General features: G+C 53.8%; 4 non-coding genes across 4 annotated transcripts; 1 reads left to right on the forward strand and 3 right to left on the reverse strand.

Moving 5' to 3' along the window:
- The first annotated feature begins 8,272 nt into the window (after positions 1-8,272).
- On the forward strand, positions 8,273-8,354 carry TRNAS-AGA (transfer RNA serine (anticodon AGA)). Its single transcript has one exon. It is a non-coding gene; the product is annotated as a tRNA-Ser (tRNA).
- Positions 8,355-9,088: 734 nt separating this feature from the next.
- TRNAQ-CUG (transfer RNA glutamine (anticodon CUG)) lies at positions 9,089-9,160 on the reverse strand. Its single transcript has one exon. It is a non-coding gene; the product is annotated as a tRNA-Gln (tRNA).
- Positions 9,161-11,655: 2,495 nt separating this feature from the next.
- Positions 11,656-11,727, reverse strand: TRNAM-CAU (transfer RNA methionine (anticodon CAU)). Its single transcript has one exon. It is a non-coding gene; the product is annotated as a tRNA-Met (tRNA).
- A 5,234-nt stretch (positions 11,728-16,961) lies between these two features.
- TRNAS-AGA (transfer RNA serine (anticodon AGA)) lies at positions 16,962-17,043 on the reverse strand. Its single transcript has one exon. It is a non-coding gene; the product is annotated as a tRNA-Ser (tRNA).
- Between the last annotated feature and the right edge of the window lie 303 nt (positions 17,044-17,346).

Raw genomic sequence — 17,346 nt, forward strand, 5'->3', positions numbered from 1 at the left:
CAGTGGCACAGAAGAGAGAAACACGCCTGCAGGGTTCAGGGAGGCACAGAGAATGGCCCGTTTCCCAAGGAGAAGCTCCACACAAAGCACTGGCCTTTTCCCATTCTGCTCTCCCTGGTGGCAATCCCAGCCCACCAAGAGCAGTCCCTAACTCCGGCACCCTCCCCCCATCAGCAGGAGGTTCATCAAAGCAGAAGAGAACGAGCCCTTTCTGCAGGAGCTCAGAGCAAAGCAGAGCCAGAGGAGGCACGGCCAGGCCTGCCGTGCAGCCGGGAGCAGTGGGCATAGGTCCCTCTGGCCAGGTGGCATGAGGACACCCAGCCCGTCTGCAAGCCGTGGCCACGCTCCTGCTGCTGCAGGGTCCCCGTCTTCCTTCCTGCTCCGAAGGGGATGATGCGCCGGCTTCAGCAGTTCAGGCTGCAGCGGAGGGGAGGCAGACACAGCCCTGACCCCCCCAGACCAAGGGAGCCCCCAGAAGAGATGGGAACCCCCCCGGCGCTGAGGGAGCTCCCAACAGCAGCGGACAGAGAGGATCCCACGGCTGTGCTCTGAGGGAAAGAGGTGAGGATGGGGCCCGGCAGGGTCACCACCACCGGGGAGGCCTGGATGGCCACCGTCGAGTCAGCGCAGCGGGCGACACAGGGCTCACTGCAGCTGCTTGCAAGTGGGGTTGGGCCAGAGGCGCCGCAGGGCGTTTGGAGACAGGGTCTGAAGCAAGACATCTCTGGGTGAGGGAGGCAAAGCTGAAACGCAGAGCAGAGAGGAAACAGAGACCTCAGTATCAGTCTGTCTTTTCCTCAGCTCTCTCTGAAGATACGCTTTGCTGCCCTCCATCTCCACCTCTAGCTGCAAGCCCAGAAAGAACCCGCAGATGATCTTGCTAACATGCACAACGGCCGTGACACTGTCTGAAAACACACACTGTGCTTACAGCTCCCACGGCCGGCCCTCATCGTGCCCTCCTAGTTGCACGGCACAGGCAAGCTGACCCACTTTTGGAAGAGGACCCAGCAGAGTGGGTTTAAAGCACCTGCGGAAAGACTGATCATACCCCATCTCCAGAATACACAGTGCTGCGCTGAAGAAAGCCCTGCATGCTCTTGGCCATTTGGATAGAGCCCATCTACGAAACGTAGGTGGAAATTCTGCTGGGCAGAGCTCCCTGTAGATGAGCCCCATTGATCATTTCCTGCTTGAAAGAACCCCCCTCTTCCCTGCTCTCCCCTGCCAGCCCCATCACAAGGGAAACAGGTCACAGCCCTTCAGCAGTTCTGTTGCGGGGCCAAGCTGAGGCAGCCCAAGTATCAACCTGAGCAGCCCCCATGACAGCAGCTCAGCCCAGAGGGAGAGATGGAGCGGACTCAGGTTTACCTCGTTCCTGGAGGAAAGGGAGCCAAGAGAGGAGGATGCGGAGCCTGGAGCACCACAGGCTTTTATGCTGTGTCCCAGAGCCCCACGGGGCCACAAACATTCCTTGCTCATGAAGCACCTAAACACCGAGCAGTTGCTGCTTGCCAAGGCCTCGCTGGTGATTAGGCCCTTGCCTCTTTCATCTGAAACGATTTCCCCCTGCTGCATAGCATCTAACCTCAATATAATTAATTTGTGTCCAGGCCTGCTAAGACCAATTGGCTTGGAGGTCTCAGGCTGCTGTGCAGAGATTTTAAGTGGCTTTCGGTCACATGGATCATATTCAGTACATCTCCTTCTTCACGGTGACTTTGGTGACCAGTCATGGTGAAATTTGGCTATTAGGGAGACCTCAAGTCAGGTCTCAAGTGCTTTCAGTGCATGGCATCAGTCTGATCCTGGGAGGCATCTCTCTCCCAGCAGGTCATCGTAGGCTCACAGAACATGGTGGGAGAAGAGACTCACATCTTCAGGGATGTGGCAAAGCTCAATGGCAACGAAGGACCATTTTGGGCTGATGGGAGGCCGCGTGTAGGCAGGAGGGAGGGCCATGAGGACGTTGCTTACACTCATCAAGCTTTATCACAACCTCCTTTTTCTGCCTATGACCCCAGAGAACAAAGGCAGATTTATAACATTGAAGAGCAGAGCAGGGGGCCAGACAGGTCTCTGTGAGGTGACCTCTCCCTGGGGTCTCCATAGCCATGTCCCTTGATGACTTGACCAGGTCCTCACGCTTCTTCCAACCAGGGCTCTGGGCTCAGATTGGGAAGTGGAGAGCCTGTTGGACAGAAGTAAATCAGGGCATAGGAGGGTGATCAGAGAGATGCCCACATCCTCCCCTGAAAGAGACCCACAGCCAGATGGACTTGTTTGGCTCAGCAAGTTCACCTCAGAGGCCAAAGACCTGGATGACCTGCTTTTGAGGAGAGGCACAGGGCACGGAGGCAAAAGCTCCTGGGTCTTTTTTCTGGGTCAGGCCCATTCCACACATTTAAATCCAGAAAGGGACATTGGATCCGTGTCCCAGAGCACCTGGGAGTCAGTGATCTGGAAGAGTTGTGAAAACCCCTGAACTGCAGGCAAACGTGAGTCACTCTGCTGTGGACATAGTTCCCCGGCCTGAAACACGCTGGTGATAGAAGAGCTAATAGCCTCATTCCTCCCAAAGTGCTTCTTTCCTCAAGGGCATTTGTTGGGATGTGGTGTGTAACTGGAAAGTTCGGTCCGCTCAGAGCAGGAGGTTGGCCCAGAGGACCTCCAGAGACCCTTTCCAACCATCATTATTCTGGGGTGGGCTGAATCACACAATCCCTTGAGCAGCCACCAAAAGGCAATGCCCTGGAAGGCGGCAGCAGCAGCATGAGATTGCATGGAAGTACCAGTTGTTTCAGGAATGCTGCTAACTTGTGTGGAAATGCCCTGGAGGAAAGTGGCGCACTGGCGCTATGAGTTCTGCTATCCCTGGCACGCCTGAGGCTGGGGCACTGTGTCCACTGAAGTCCACAGCACAATGACTCACGTTTGCCTGGAGTTCAGGGTTTTTCCCAACTCTTCCACATCATGATGACTCCCAGGTTCTCTGAGAGGCTGATCCGATGTCCCTTTGTAGTTTGAAATGCATGGAATGGGCCACCCCATCTCTCACCAAGGAAGAAGAGCCATGACCTTTTGGCTTGATGCCCTGAGCCTCTGCTCAAAAGCAGGTCATCCAGACCTTTAGGCCCTGGGTTGAATTTGCTGAGCAAAACAGCAGAATTTGGGTGTGGGTCTCGTTCAGGGAAGGATGCAGGCATCTCTTTGATCGCAAAAACCAGGCCGTGGTTGAGCATGATGAGGGTAAGCAAGGTCATCGTGGCCATCACTCCTGCCCACAAGGGGCTCCCCTCCAACCCCAATGATCTTTCCTTTCCATTGATTTTTGCCACATCCCTGGAGAAGTTAGTCCCGTCTCCTGCACGGGATTGTGCAGTCTTGACCTTCTGCCTGAACTTACCCACTGTCTCCTGTGTGTCTATGATGACCTGCAGGGAGAATTGTCTCTCAGGCTTAGCCGGAGCGCTTCCACTGAAAGCACTTGAGAGCTGGCTTGACATGTCCTTCCTGGCTCAATTTCACCATGATCGGTGGCCATGCTCATCATGAAGAGGGCAATGTGACAAAGGCAATCTGTGTGACACAAAGCAGCTTAAAATCTCCCTGCACGGTAGCCTGAGACCTCCGAGTTCATTGGCCTTAAGAATCAGGGACGCAGAAGAATCGTTTTGATTTTAGGAAGCATCACGCTTGCAGATCCTGATCCTGGTAGGGGCCTTCAACCACCCAGACATCTGCTGGAAAAGCAGCACAGTCAACTGCAAGCAGTCCAGGAAACTAGTGGAGTGAGAGAGAGCCTGACCAGAGGAGAGGCACTGCTGGGCCTGTTTTTCACTAGTGCAGAAGAACTTGTTGGAGAGGTGAAAATTGCAGGTAGGCTGGGTTGCTGCGCTCATGCCCAGGTGTAATTCTCAGTCTGGAGTGGTAAAGGATTGTTAAATGTAGGGGAAGGACCCTTAACCTGAGAAAGGCAACCTTTTGGATGCTTAGGGCACCAGTGTGGGGGGTACCTTGAGAAACTGCCCTCAGAGATAAAGAAGCCAACGAAAACTGGGAGATACTAAAAGATATTTTTCTTGGGGCGCAAGCAGCTCTCCATCCTGATGTGCAGGAAGACGGGCAGAGGAGATTATAGGGGAAAGGACTGGGAGTGCAAGGAGTGAATCAGGGAAACCAAGACACAGCTGGAGTTGAAATTGGCTAGGGACTTTAAAAATAACAAGTAGGGTTTCTTCCTGTACCTATGACCGCAAAGGAAGATGAAAGTAACAGTACCCCCTCTGATGAGCGAAACAGGAGAACTGGCTACAACTGACATGGAAAAGACAGACGTATCAACAACTTCTATGTCCCAAGTAACCGTCAGATGAAGTTCCTAAGTCACTATCCATCAAATCTGAAACGTCATGGCACATTGGGGAAATTTGCAGCACCTGGAAAAGGGGAACCATAAGCCCCATTTTTAAAAGGTGGAAGAAGGAAGTCCTAGGCAACTGCAGGCTGGTCAGTCTCCCCTCTGTGCCCTGCAAGATCATGGAGCTGATCCTCCTGAGAACTATGCTAAAGGCACGTGGAAAACAGAGAGGTGATTGGTGAGAGCCAGCATGGCTTCACTAAGGGCAAATTTGCCTGACAAACTTAGTGGCCTTCTACAACAGGGTTACAGCATTGATGGGAAAGCAAAGAGCAACCGATGTCATCTACCTGGACTTGTGTAAAGCCTTTGATACTGTCCCACACTACATCCCTGTCTCTAAAACAGAGAGACATGGATTTGACAGGTGGACCACTTGCTGGATAAGGAATTGGCTGGATGGTCACACTCAAAGACTTGCAGTTAACAGCACAGAGATGACCAGAGGGCTGGAGAACCTCTCTTTACAAAGGGAGGCTGAGAGAGTTGGGGTTGTTCAGACTGGAGAAGAGAAGGCTCCAGGGAGACTTTATAGATACCTTCCAGAACCTGAAAGGGTCCTAGAGCAAAGATGGGGAGGGAGTGTAGTGATAGGACTGTTGTTGTACATTGAAACATAGGAATGTTTCAGATTGAAAGAGGGTAGATTTAGATATTAGGAAGAAATACATTCCGGTGAGGGGGGTGAGACACCGTTTGTCCAGAGAAGCTGTGGAAGCCACACCTCTGGAAGTCTTGAAGGCCAGGTTGGATGGGCATTTGAAGAAGCTGATCTAGGGGAAGGTCTCCCTGTCCATGGCAGGGATGCAGGAACTAGATGACCTTTAAGGTCCCCTTCAACCCAAACCCATTCTATGATTCATTCTATGATCCTAGGTGCTATGAAGTGGGATCAAAATATTTCAGATGAAAGAGGCAAGGGCTTAATGACCAGCGAGGCCTTGGCTTCAGACCCTGTCTCCAAACGCCCTGCGGCGCCTCTGGCCCAACCCCACTTGCAAGCAGCTGCAGTGAGCCCTGTGTCGCCCGCTGCGCTGACTCGACGGTGGCCATCCAGGCCTCCCCGGTGGTGGTGACCCTGCCGGGCCCCATCCTCACCTCTTTCCCTCAGAGCACAGCCGTGGGATCCTCTCTGTCCGCTGCTGTTGGGAGCTCCCTCAGCGCCGGGGGGGTTCCCATCTCTTCTGGGGGCTCCCTTGGTCTGGGGGGGTCAGGGCTGTGTCTGCCTCCCCTCCGCTGCAGCCTGAACTGCTGAAGCCGGCGCATCATCCCCTTCGGAGCAGGAAGGAAGACGGGGACCCTGCAGCAGCAGGAGTGTGGCCACGGCTTGCAGACGGGCTGGGTGTCCTCATGCCACCTGGCCGGAGGGACCTGTGCCCACTGCTCCCGGCTGCACGGCAGGCCTGGCCGTGCCTCCTCTGGCTCTGCTTTGCTCTGAGCTCCTGGAGAAAGGGCTCGTTCTCTTCTGCTTTGATGAACCTCCTGCTGATGGGGGGAGGGTGCCGGAGTTAGGGACTGCTCTTGGTGGGCTGGGATTGCCACCAGGGAGAGCAGAATGGGAAAAGGCCAGCGCTTTGTGTGGAGCTTCTCCTTGGGAAACGGGCCATTCTCTGTGCCTCCCTGAACCCTGCAGGCGTGTTTCTCTCTTCTGTGCCACTGCATCTGCTCCTTCTCATTAAAGACTTTGTGCAGCATAGCTGGAGACTCGTGGTGGTTTGTTCTCCTCCTCCGTCCGATAGATACCCTCTCTGCAAGGAAGAGCACTGGCTTATGTCCCGAGCTGTCAACCAGTTGTGGATGGGCAGGGAGAAGTGTCCTTTCTGAGCCTGAATCTCAGCTACAGTCCTGACATTTGGAAGTCTTGTTTCATACCTCCTTTCCTTTTGGTGATGCATCTTGCTACTCGGAGTTGTTTGGGAGGGAAAAAAAAAACCCAACCCACCTTTGTGCTCAGCAGTAAAGCAAGGCCTCCTACATGCAAGCGTGCAGTCAAGAAGAAAGGGATGTCCAGTGTCCCTGTTTAGACTCGCAGATGATGCCTTTCTCCCCTCCACACTGTGCCACCAAAACCTCTCAGCAGGCACTGCTGCTCTCGGTGCAGGAACTTTGGGGCAAGCGCACGTCTTTCCCTGACTGAAGGCTGTTGCTTCTGCTTTGTCTTTTGGTCCAATCTTTGCCCGGCAGCAAGTGGGAAGGCTTCTTCAAGGTGTCCTTCCTCTGCAGGAGACCTTGATGGCTGCATGCCAGGTGCCCTTACAGGGACTCCATGGGTGTCATCGTGTGGCTGATTCCCACTTCTGCACAGCTAGGGGCTCTGTCAGCCCTGCCAAAGGGACACTGAGGTGACTTGGCTCATCTGTCCTACAAGGACAGGCTGGGAGAGCTGGGGTTGCTTTGCCTGGGGAAGGGAAGGCTGAGGTTGCTGGAGAGTGGACAGGTGGATTAAAGGAGAGAGAGCCATCCTCTTGTCACTGGTGCCCAAGTGGGAGGGCAAGAAACAATGGACACAGAAATGTGACACACAGTAACCCTCTTTTACTTTTGGGGGTGGTCAAAGACCAGTGTCCCACCTGCTCAGATGTGATGTTCATACAGACATTTGAGTTAACGTCTCAGTCCTCTCAACTGTTGTTCGCAAACTTCGTATGGAAACCAGTCATGGCACTTCTCTCTTTCACTGGTGTGGTGGGTTTTCAGGTCTGGAGGTATGCAGTGTGACTGCAAGCTGGGGTTAGGGTGGGCATTCCATTAGGAAACAGAGCATGCGCAATCACGATTCCCATCTTTGTAACTCCACCTACTTGAAGCACCGCTGATGACAGACTCTGGAAATACTGTGCAAACACAAACCCCACATACAACCCCACTTCCCAGAACAGTCTTTACTCTCAACACAGCCAAGGCTGTTGCTTTTTCACAGACTGGCCAGCCTCCTCCTTCCAGCCGCCCGCACATACACTTCCTCCAGCCTCTCCTCATGCTCACGCTCTCGCCTGCAACCACCTCCCACCCTTGCTCTGCATGCAGATAGGCACTGCCGGGTGTACCACCTCCACACGGACTCTTTTATAGCATCTTCCTGCTCCAGAGTCAAAAGGGAATCGGGCTGTGTTCATCTAGTGAGGTAAATGATGGCTGTTGTGGATCGTTTAATATTTTGGTCCATGCTCTGGAATTGGACAATGCTTGCCACTGCTGGAAAAAAGCTCTGGACATACGTACTCCACCAAAAAGGCACCCACACTTCCCATTTATTCTCCCTTGGCTTCTCCACACTTTTCCTCAGCCAGGCTCTACCTTGCCCTTTCCATAGATCTCGCCCACTCTTGCAAACTGTTCCCCCTAAACACCAACACCCTGCATGGCAGCTGGAGTCTTTGTTCAAGGCTTGACACCACCTTATGTGCCCAAGAGGTTGAAGGTGCTGCCAGAAAGCCACCATCTCCTCTACAGCAGTGTCCACACCCTAGTGCTCGCAGCAGGCTTGGAGTCCCCCTCAGATTAGAGAAGAAGACAGGATTCTAATATCCCACCCTACCACTACCACCAGCCCTGGTTGTCTCCACACAGCTGCCTTCCCTGCTGCCCTGGAAGCAGCTGAGACCAGCTGGGGAGTGAAATCACCCCCCCATGACAGGAAATCCCAGGTGCCTGGCTGAGGACAAGGTGCAAGAAGCCATAGCCACAGCCCCTGGGGTTACGCCTCTCAAGGCCTCTGGAAGCCTGGTAGCTGTCCCGCTCAGTGCAGGTCCCAACCGCAGAGCGCTGAGTGGAGCATTGCCCTGAAACTCCCAGGCAGCCGGGTGTCATTGCAGAGGGATGTGATCAGCAGGGCAGAGAGGGCTGGAGCAGGTAGTTGTGGCCGAGTGGTGAAGGCGATGGACTAGAAATCCATTGGGGTTTCCCCGCGCAGGTTCGAATCCTGCCAACTACGGGGCGCAGTCCCCTTTTGGGCTGCCTGCACTTGACCACACTGCACCCCTGGGACTTGGCCGTCAACAACGTGGGACTTGACCCTAAAACCCCCTTGCCTACATCACTTGTCCTCCCACCTGTATAGCCAGCTCAAGTGGTCAAAGAGAAAGTCCCCATCAGGGGTTATGGGCAGGAGATGTGTGGAGAAGGGCAAAGAAAGGTCCTTGTGCTTCCCACCACAGGCCAGAAGGAGGAGAACTTTCCATGGAGACATTTTTCCTGCTCCGGCAAGGATATAGGAAGGGAAAGCAGTGTGAGCACAAGCGCTGATGCTGGCAGTGCCAGGGAGCATCAGGCAGGGCTGTGGGAGGTCAATCTCTTTGGACATGTCCAACATCCAACCAGGCAAAGACGCGAAAAAATTCTTCTGCTTGGCTCTGCCTCGAGCCTGGCTTGGACTGCCTCATCTCCACCTCAGCTGTTGTGTGATTCTCTGAGCCACTGCTGGATCCCCTCAGCCAGGAGCAGCCATCAGCACAAGGGAGCAGAGAGGGGACAGGGGCCAGTGCTCAGGAAGGCTGCAGAAGTTTGATGGGCACAGGGCAGGAGAAGGGGCACTGATGTCAGCCCCAGGGCTGGAGCCCAGGAAAAGAAGGATGACCTGAGGACATGAAACAATTGACCCAAGAGCGAGGCAAAGAGGCTAAGGTGTAAGCATGCCGAGGAGAGCCCTGAGGGAGGTGCAAAAGGCCAAGGTCCCACTGAGATTTGAACTCAGATCACTGGATTCAGAGTCCAGAGTGCTCACCATTACACCATGGGACCTCCTGGACACATGCTGCCTTTCCCCTCTGGCCACCTGAGCTGAGCCATATGTTGCTCTTATCTTGAGCCATCCTGGCTGAGCTGGCGGTCTCTCCATCTCCCCATCCAGCACCAAGTGTGGCCTTCCTCCAGGGCCACAGGGCACTCTCTACTCACAGGGCCTTTCAAAGCAGCGGTAGAGCCCACAGCACAGGCCTGCCATGGCCTCTTCTGCAAGACCTACGCTGTGACAATCTTACGAGGACATGGAGGACACAACCTTCTGGTGCCTGTTGACTGCCCAGAGCACTGGGCTGACACCCAGTACTTCTGAACGCACAGGACAGACCATGTTGTTGTGCCCAAGCCCAAGATATCAAGTGGCAGGTTACATTCAGAGAGGGCATGACAAACACCTACTCACTGGAGAAGGCTGGATTCTCTACAGCCTCACAACTCTGAAAGCACGTTCTAGAGAAGCAGCGTTGCAGAAGGCTTTCCTTGTCCATGCCGAGGATCTGCAGGACTTTCAGAACTTTCTGAATGATGAAGTGCATCTGACCGACGTGTACCTTCTCCTACCTACATGGCAGGCACCATTTTCTTTCAGTTGCCATTTTCCTATAAAATACCATGACCACCACGGTTTCATGCTGCTCTGTGATTGGCTGGCAGCCATTTCTTGACCCCATCATACCCAGCTGCTCTCAGGCAGACCTGTGGTTGGCTGTCAGGACCAGACAACCCTACCCGTGTACCCAGAAGCAGGTGGGTATGGAAGTCAGGCACGGAAGCCCCCAGTCACCGAACACAGAGAAGAGGCAACTTTTGACAGAACTGTTTGGATATAAAATGATACACCATGCAGTGGTATCCACTATGGAATGAAGACAAGGACCTAGCACAAGCGATATTCCTAAGGATGGCCCTTTGCCTGTAGAGCCAGAGGTGATCTCACAGTCAACAGCCAAGTGATCTTCTGGCTTCTGGCCCATCAGGTACTCAAGTAGCAGGGACCTCCCATGCAGAAACCCATGCTGTCTTCCTGCCTCCACCTCGTGAAGCACTCAGAGAAGGAGGACTTCTGGAAACAGCCACTCTTGACTGTCTCTTGAAACATTATGGCAAATAGGAGAAGTTCCTGAGGCCTGGCAGAATGATGGTGTCACTCCTATCTTCCAGAAGGGCACAAAGGAGGACCTGGGGAACTGCAGGTTGGTCAGACTCACCTTGATCCCTGGGAATCGAAAGGAGAAACTCATCCTGGAAACCCTCTGCAGACATGTGAGGAACAGGAAGGTGATTTGGTTTCTTATTCTTTTTCTTTACACTCCTAGCTCACTTCTGTGTTACTGGGCTCTTTTTTTTTTTTTTTTTGTGGGGTGTGAGCATGAGGGATGAGGACACTGGACAAACCAGGGCCATGCTCCAGGCACGCACGCTACACAGATCTATGGTACAGTCTAGGGTTCAGAGGACCTTACGACGTGCATGTGGGAGGGAAGGTGTAGTATTCCACCACCGAATTGCAGTCCTGAGCAGCCAGAAGTGAAGAAAAGGATTGGGCCATGTGTGTGGTTTTGGGTATTGTGGAAAAAAAGACAAAAATACTAGCACTGTTCCTCCCACTTTTACCAGGCTCAACTACAGTCCTTCACTGCAGACCAGTCAGTCCAGCACGGGTTCTCCACATGCTGCAGTTCTAAACAGCAAAATATGTTTCACTGTGGGCTCTTCCACACACTTCAGGCCTGTCAGGAAAATTCTTCACTGGCACGGTTCTCCACGGGTTGCAGTTCCTTCAGGAATATCCACCTGCTCCATCACGGGTGCTAGGGATGCCACCAGCTTTGCAGGTGGCTCAGTGTTGTGGAGGCAGCTGGGACCAGCTGTGTCCGGCACAGGGCAGCCCCTTAGCTCTTCTCACAGAGGCCACCCTGCAGCACCCCCTCTCCCTTCCACCACCACCACCACCTAGCCACATCTAGCCAATACGGAGCCCATTGGGAATCCCTGCTTGGCCCTGCTCCTGGCTGCACCTGCAAGTGGGCCCAGCAGCAAAGAGACGAGGCCAGAGAAATCCCCCAGCTGTTTGAGTCAATTGCATTGGTGTTTCCCAAAGTAGCACCAGCCTCGTCCTCCTCCCCACCTGCAGAGCCCTGGAAGTCCCCGCTTGTGGCTGGGAAGTTGGGGATCGAGCTGCCTGCTGGGAAGGGAGACAGACCTGTGTGCCCAGGACACCCACTGCCTGGTGGGGGGAGCTGTGGGCTGTGCTCTGCCTGCTGCTCCACACCCACCCGTCTGCCTTGCTGAGGGGCACGTTGGGCGTGCTGGCTGCTAAGAAAGCAAAGGAGAAAGAAGGTGGCAGTGGCAGAGAGAAGGGGCAGAGGGAGCAGGAGGGCCATGGCCATGGGTGGGCAGAGAGCAGGAGCGCAGCAGTGCTGGTGGTGTAAGATGCTGTAACATGCAAGGGAGAGGCCGTGACTGTCAGGAGTCGGAAAAAAAAAAAGAGGAATTAGCAGAGGATGGTTTCGATCCATCGACCTCTGGGTTATGGGCCCAGCACGCTTCCGCTGCGCCACTCTGCTCCCCCCAGCACCTCAGCCGGGACCTCCCACAGCCCTGCCTGACGCTGCCTGGCACTGCCAGCTCCAGCACTTGTGCTCACCATGCTTTCCCTTCCTCTGCCCTGTGCCCTCGACCGGGCACGAAAAATGTCTCCCTGGCAAGCTCACTGGCCCTGGGCCTGTGGTGGGAAGCGCAAGGGCCTTGCTTTCTCTTTCTCCAAACTTCTCCTGCCCATAACCCTGGATGGGGCTAGTTCTCTTTTTCCCTCATCACTTTTCCAGCAGATGTCTGGGTGGTTGAAGGCCCCTACCAGGATCAGGATCTGCAAGCGTGATGCTTCCTAAAATCAAAACGATTCTTCTGCGTCCCTGATTCTTAAGGCCAATGAACTCGGAGGTCTCACGATGCTGTGCAGGGAGATTTTAAGCTGCTTTGTGTCACACGGATTGCCTTTGTCACATTGCCCTCTTCATGATGAGCATGGCCACCGATCACACTGAAATTGAGCGGGGAAGGACACCTCGAGTAAGCTCTCAAGTGCTTTCAGTGGAAGCACTCCAGCTAAGCCTGAGAGACAATTCTCCCTGCATAGACACACAGGAGACAGTGGGTAAGTTTAGGCAGAAGGTCAAGCCTGCACAATCCCATGCAGGAGAAGGGACTCACTTCCCCAGGAATGGCGCAAATCTCAACAGAATGGAAAGATCATTGTGGGCTGGAGGGAAGCAGATTGGGGGCACGAGTGACAGCCACAATGACCTTGCTTACCCTCATCATGCTCAACCACGGCCTGGTTTTGTGATCAAAGAGATGCCTGCGTCTTTCCCTGAACGAGACCCACATCCAAATCCACCTCAGGAACTTCACCCCAGAGTCCGGAGGTCTGGATGACCTGCTTTTGAGGAGAGGCTCAGGGCATCAAGCCAAAAGCTCATGGCTCTTTCTTCTGAGCGAGGGATTGGTTGGCCCATTCCTTGCATTTCAGACTACAAAGGGACATCGTGTCAGTCTCCCAGAGCACCTGGGAGTCATCGGAATGTTGAAAAATTGGGAAAAACCCAGAGCTCCAGGCAAACATGATTCATCGTGCCGTGGACTTCAGTGGACACTATGCCCCAGCCTCCAGCATGACAAGGATAACATGGCTAATGGCCCCAAAGTGTGGCTTTCCTCAAGGGCATTTCCACACAATTTAGCACCATTCCTGAAACAGCTGGTGCTTCTATGCAATCTCCTGCAGTTGCTGTCTTCCAAGGCATTGCCTTTCGGTGGCTGCTCAAGGGCTCCTGTGACTCAGTCCACCTTTGAAAAATGAAGTTTTGAGGGGACCTCTGCAGGTCCTCTGGGCCCATCTCCTGCTCCGAGCTGACCAAACTTCCCCGGTTCCTCAGCAGCCTCAGCAGGAACCTCCAGGCCTGATCCCATCAACTTCTAAACACTGCTGCTCTCAGAGAGGTCACTGTCTCTCAGGCAGCTCTTCCAGAGTTGAACTATGCTCGCTGACACTTCTTTTCCTGAACAGCAGATGATATTTCTACTGTTGCAATTTGCCCTTTTGCGGCGAACCTCTCGGGAGAGTCTGACAGCTGAGCCTCCCCGGCCCACATGTGGGCCACCAGGAGATGACAGTGCCAGTGCCAGCAGTGGTGAGAAGATTCCAGGGTTATGAGGTAATGTCTGGAGATGGATGGGAAATAAATACCAGGATTAGGAGTGAAGATTCTCTCCGGGATTTGCCCTGAAAGCTGTGCAGGGACAGATTTTTTTTCTCCTCTTTCCAGCCCTTCTGCCCAGAAAGGGCTTCTTGTCACCGGCATGAAAGTGAAATGCAGAGCAGGTGGCATTCCATGCACACAACCAGCCCTAGTGCTCTCCATAGTGGCCTGGAGCACACTAAGAACTCCTGGCTCATGCAGATCCAACCTAGAATTAGGTTGCTTTTAAAAGCAAACTTTGGACTATACACGTGCAAGCTGACTTCCAACTATGTTTTCTATCACTGAATCATTCTTTGCAGCTTTTACTGTTTTAAGTAAACCCCTTTGATTCACTTAATCCCCATGCAAGTCACAATTACAGCCTCAGACCTAATGTTCTCTTTTTGTGTCTTTTTCGGTGGGTGGAGGTTATCCAGAAGACACAGGGCTGTTGTGCAAATGTTTGCTGCTCATGTGACACTCAAGGCACTGTCCTGGGGAAAGGACTCGGTGCAGTAAAGGGATTTCCAGAAGCACCTTTATTCTTGGCTTCCTTGTTAAGTGGCTCGAATAAAAGTTTTCATGGGGTCCGTTCAATGACACATCAAGAACCACCACTTTTCTCTCTCATTCTGAGATTGGTTCTTTTGTCCCACTTTTAAAACCCACCTAGATCTAGGTGTCATGAAGGACCCTTCAAGCCAGCTCTCGAGTGCTTTCAGTCCAGGGCTAGTACTGAGAGACATCTCACCCTGTGGGTCACTGTAGGCACACAGGAGACGGTGAGATAAGGACGCACGTATCCAGGGATGTGCCAAAGCACAACAGCAAGAAAGAACAGTTGTGGGATGGAGGGAATGCACCACTGAGGGCCACGAGGACCTTGCTTACGCTCATCAGGCTTTACCACAGCCTGCTTTTTCTGCCCGCGTCCTGCCCTGAAAGAGACCAACACCCAAATTGACCTGTTTTACTCAGCAAATTCATTCCAGAGGCCAGAGGCCTGGATGACCTGCTTTTGAGGAGAGGCGTGGGGCAGGGAGCCAAAAGTTCATGGCTCTTTTTTCTGGGTCAGGGATGGGGTGGCCCATTCCATGCATCTAGAAAGGGACACTGGATCTGGCTCCCAGAGCACCTGGAAGTCACTGTGATGTGGAAGAGTGGGGAAAACCCCTGAACTCCAGGCAAACATGAATCACTCCGCTGTGATCTGCTGTGTGCACTGTGGCCCAGCCTCAAGCGTGCCAGAAATACACAGAAGTAGCTCACAGTCTACTTCCGCTGAAAATTCTGCTTTCCTCCAAGCCCTTTCCACACAATTTAGAACCATCCTGAATCAACTGGTGCTTCTGTGCAATCTTGTGCTGCTGCTTCCAAGGCATTGCCTTTTGGTGGCTGCTCAAGGGCTCCTGTGACTCAGCATACCCCAGAAGGTTCGAAAGGACCTCTGGAGTTCCTCTGGGCTGACCTCCTAGTTTGATCTTCCCAGTTTCCTCAGAGGCTCCTGGCCTTGTCCCATTGACTTCTGAATACTGTCACTGTTGGAGACATCACTGTCTCTTGGGTAGCTCTCTCCAGGGCCGCAACACGCCCCCTTTCACCTCTCTTCCCAAAACCGCAGCTGGCATTAGCCTTGCTGAAACTTGTCAGGAAAGCGGCTGTTAGTGATTATTCAAGTCGTGTTGTACAGGAACATCTGAAGGACATAAGACCTGTGGCTGGCTGTCAGGACCAGACAACCCTACCCGTGTGCTGAGAAGTACGTCAGGCACGGAAGCCCCCACCCCCTGAAGACAGGGAAGAGGCAACTTTTGACAGCGTCATTCCCCGTGGGTTCTCATATTGCTCTGTGATTGCCTGACGGCCAGGCAGAAGGTGGGTGGGGGTGGGGTTTTTCTGCATTACACCGGACTCATTTCTGTGTGACTCTGCTCTTCTCTTTTTGTGGGGTTGGTTGTGTGTGTGTGTGAGCTGTTGTCTATGATGGTTCAAGCTGCCTAGAAGCCTGGCTAAAATCAGATCATTTCCGGCCAAGGAGGGGGACAAGAACCCTTAGCACAGAATTAGCAATTGGGGTGCAGGTTCCTCCCAGTCACCCCAGGGCAGGGCTGGACCAGCAGGACTGAGTGGTGCCCTGTCTTCAATGCTGCAAGGCTTCCTCAGATGGCTCTGGGCAGCCTGAGCAGTGAGAGCCTCTCGGTGAGGGCGAGGAACAAGATGGCAGTGCCGAGACCTGCATTTTGGGGCATGTGTTTGCTGGCTGCCTGTCCCAGCCATGGACCAGAGCACGCAGAACCAGGCAGAGGAGGCAAAAACAAATTGGGAAGGAGAAGGCTGGGAAGTGGGTGCAGATGTGAGCATGGAGAGAGTGGCCACGGCCTGCCTTCTGCAGGAGGTATTGCTCAGGGGAAAGCTTTAGACTGCAGACCACGAGGTCCCCTTTCCACTGACCCTTTCCTTCTTCATCCATGCTGCCAACCTCCCCTAATTTTCCCTTTGCTTGCGCTGCTTCTGCCACCCTCAGTGGCATGGCTGCGTGGAACAGATCACGCACCAGCAAATGGCTCGTCTCTCCTTCTCTTCCTCTGGGCCCTCTCTGCATTTACCCCTCAGGGTTTCCTTTTTCCTTCAGATGCTGCACCACCCAGGCAGGCTACCAGCAGCCCCTTTTCCTCTCAGGAGCTGTTCTGCTGCTGCTCTGTTGGGAGCAGGTGGGCACGTGACTGAAAGAAGCCCTCTGGGAAGTCTGCAGCTCTTTTCTATGCCAGCATCTGTAATGGCAGGGGATGTTCTCCTGATGGCACAGTCACCACCATGTCCTCTTTTGCACTTCCACGTCTTTGCCAGAAGAGGAGGAGACAGGAGAAACCCACTCATCAGCATCTCATCCTCGGGTGTAAATTAGGAAAGCTGCCTGGGAAAGGTTGTCCATGTGTGCAAGGGCTGGGGAGGGGTCAGGCAGAATACCCCCACGACCCCAGGCAAGATCTCAGATCTATGGTGAGTCTTCACTTCATCCTTGGCAATGAGGGCCATGTATGCACACAAGGACCTCTTCTGTAGCACAGATTTTGTGCTGGCCTCTTTGCTTCGCTTCGCTTCGCTTACCTGTTGCTCCACCCCAGTCTGCCTTCATGAGACCTAAAGTGAGAGGCACTTGGTGAGTGCTGGCCATACCTCAGATCCAGGAGGTGTCTTCCCTTCATCTTCAGCAATGAGGGCCACGTTGTGCAGACTCTCTTTGGAGATGACCTGCTGTAGTTTCAGGTGTAAGGAGGAGAGCTGGTGGGGCTGTGCTGCTTGGGATGTCAGGTGAGGTCAGGCTCTTAAGTTCTTCTCAACAACCAACAACAGCCGATCTCTTTTCATGGCTCATAGTCATCACTGCTCCATTCCCTTCCCCGAACTTGCCTGCCTTGTCAATGGGAGCAGGATTTCCCAATAATCCAGGAAGTTCTGGGAGTGCGAGCGAGGACAAGTGCTGTAGGCAAGGGGGTTTTACTGTCTCACGGCTGCAGTGTGGTCAAGTGCAGGCAGCCCAAAAGGGGGCTGCGCCCCGTAGTTGGCAGGATTCGAACCTGCGCGGGGAAACCCCAATGGATTTCTAGTCCATCGCCTTCACCACTCGGCCACAACTACCTGCTCCAGCCCTCTCTGCCCCGCTGATCACATCCCTCTGCAATGACACCCGGCTGCCTGGGATTTTCAGGGCAATGCTCCACTCAGCGCTCTGCGGTTGGGACCTGCACTGAGCGGGACAGCTACCAGGCTTCCAGAGGCCTTGAGAGGCGTAACCCCAGGGGCTGTGGCTATGGCTTCTTGCACCTTGTCCTCAGCCAGGCACCTGGGATTTCCTGTCATGGGGGGGTGATTTCACTCCCCAGCTGGTCTCAGCTGCTTCCAGGGCAGCAGGGAAGGCAGCTGTGTGGAGACAACCAGGGC

The sequence above is a fragment of the Grus americana genome, chromosome 10 (genome assembly GCF_028858705.1).
Source record: "Grus americana isolate bGruAme1 chromosome 10, bGruAme1.mat, whole genome shotgun sequence".
Taxonomy (NCBI): domain Eukaryota; kingdom Metazoa; phylum Chordata; class Aves; order Gruiformes; family Gruidae; genus Grus; species Grus americana.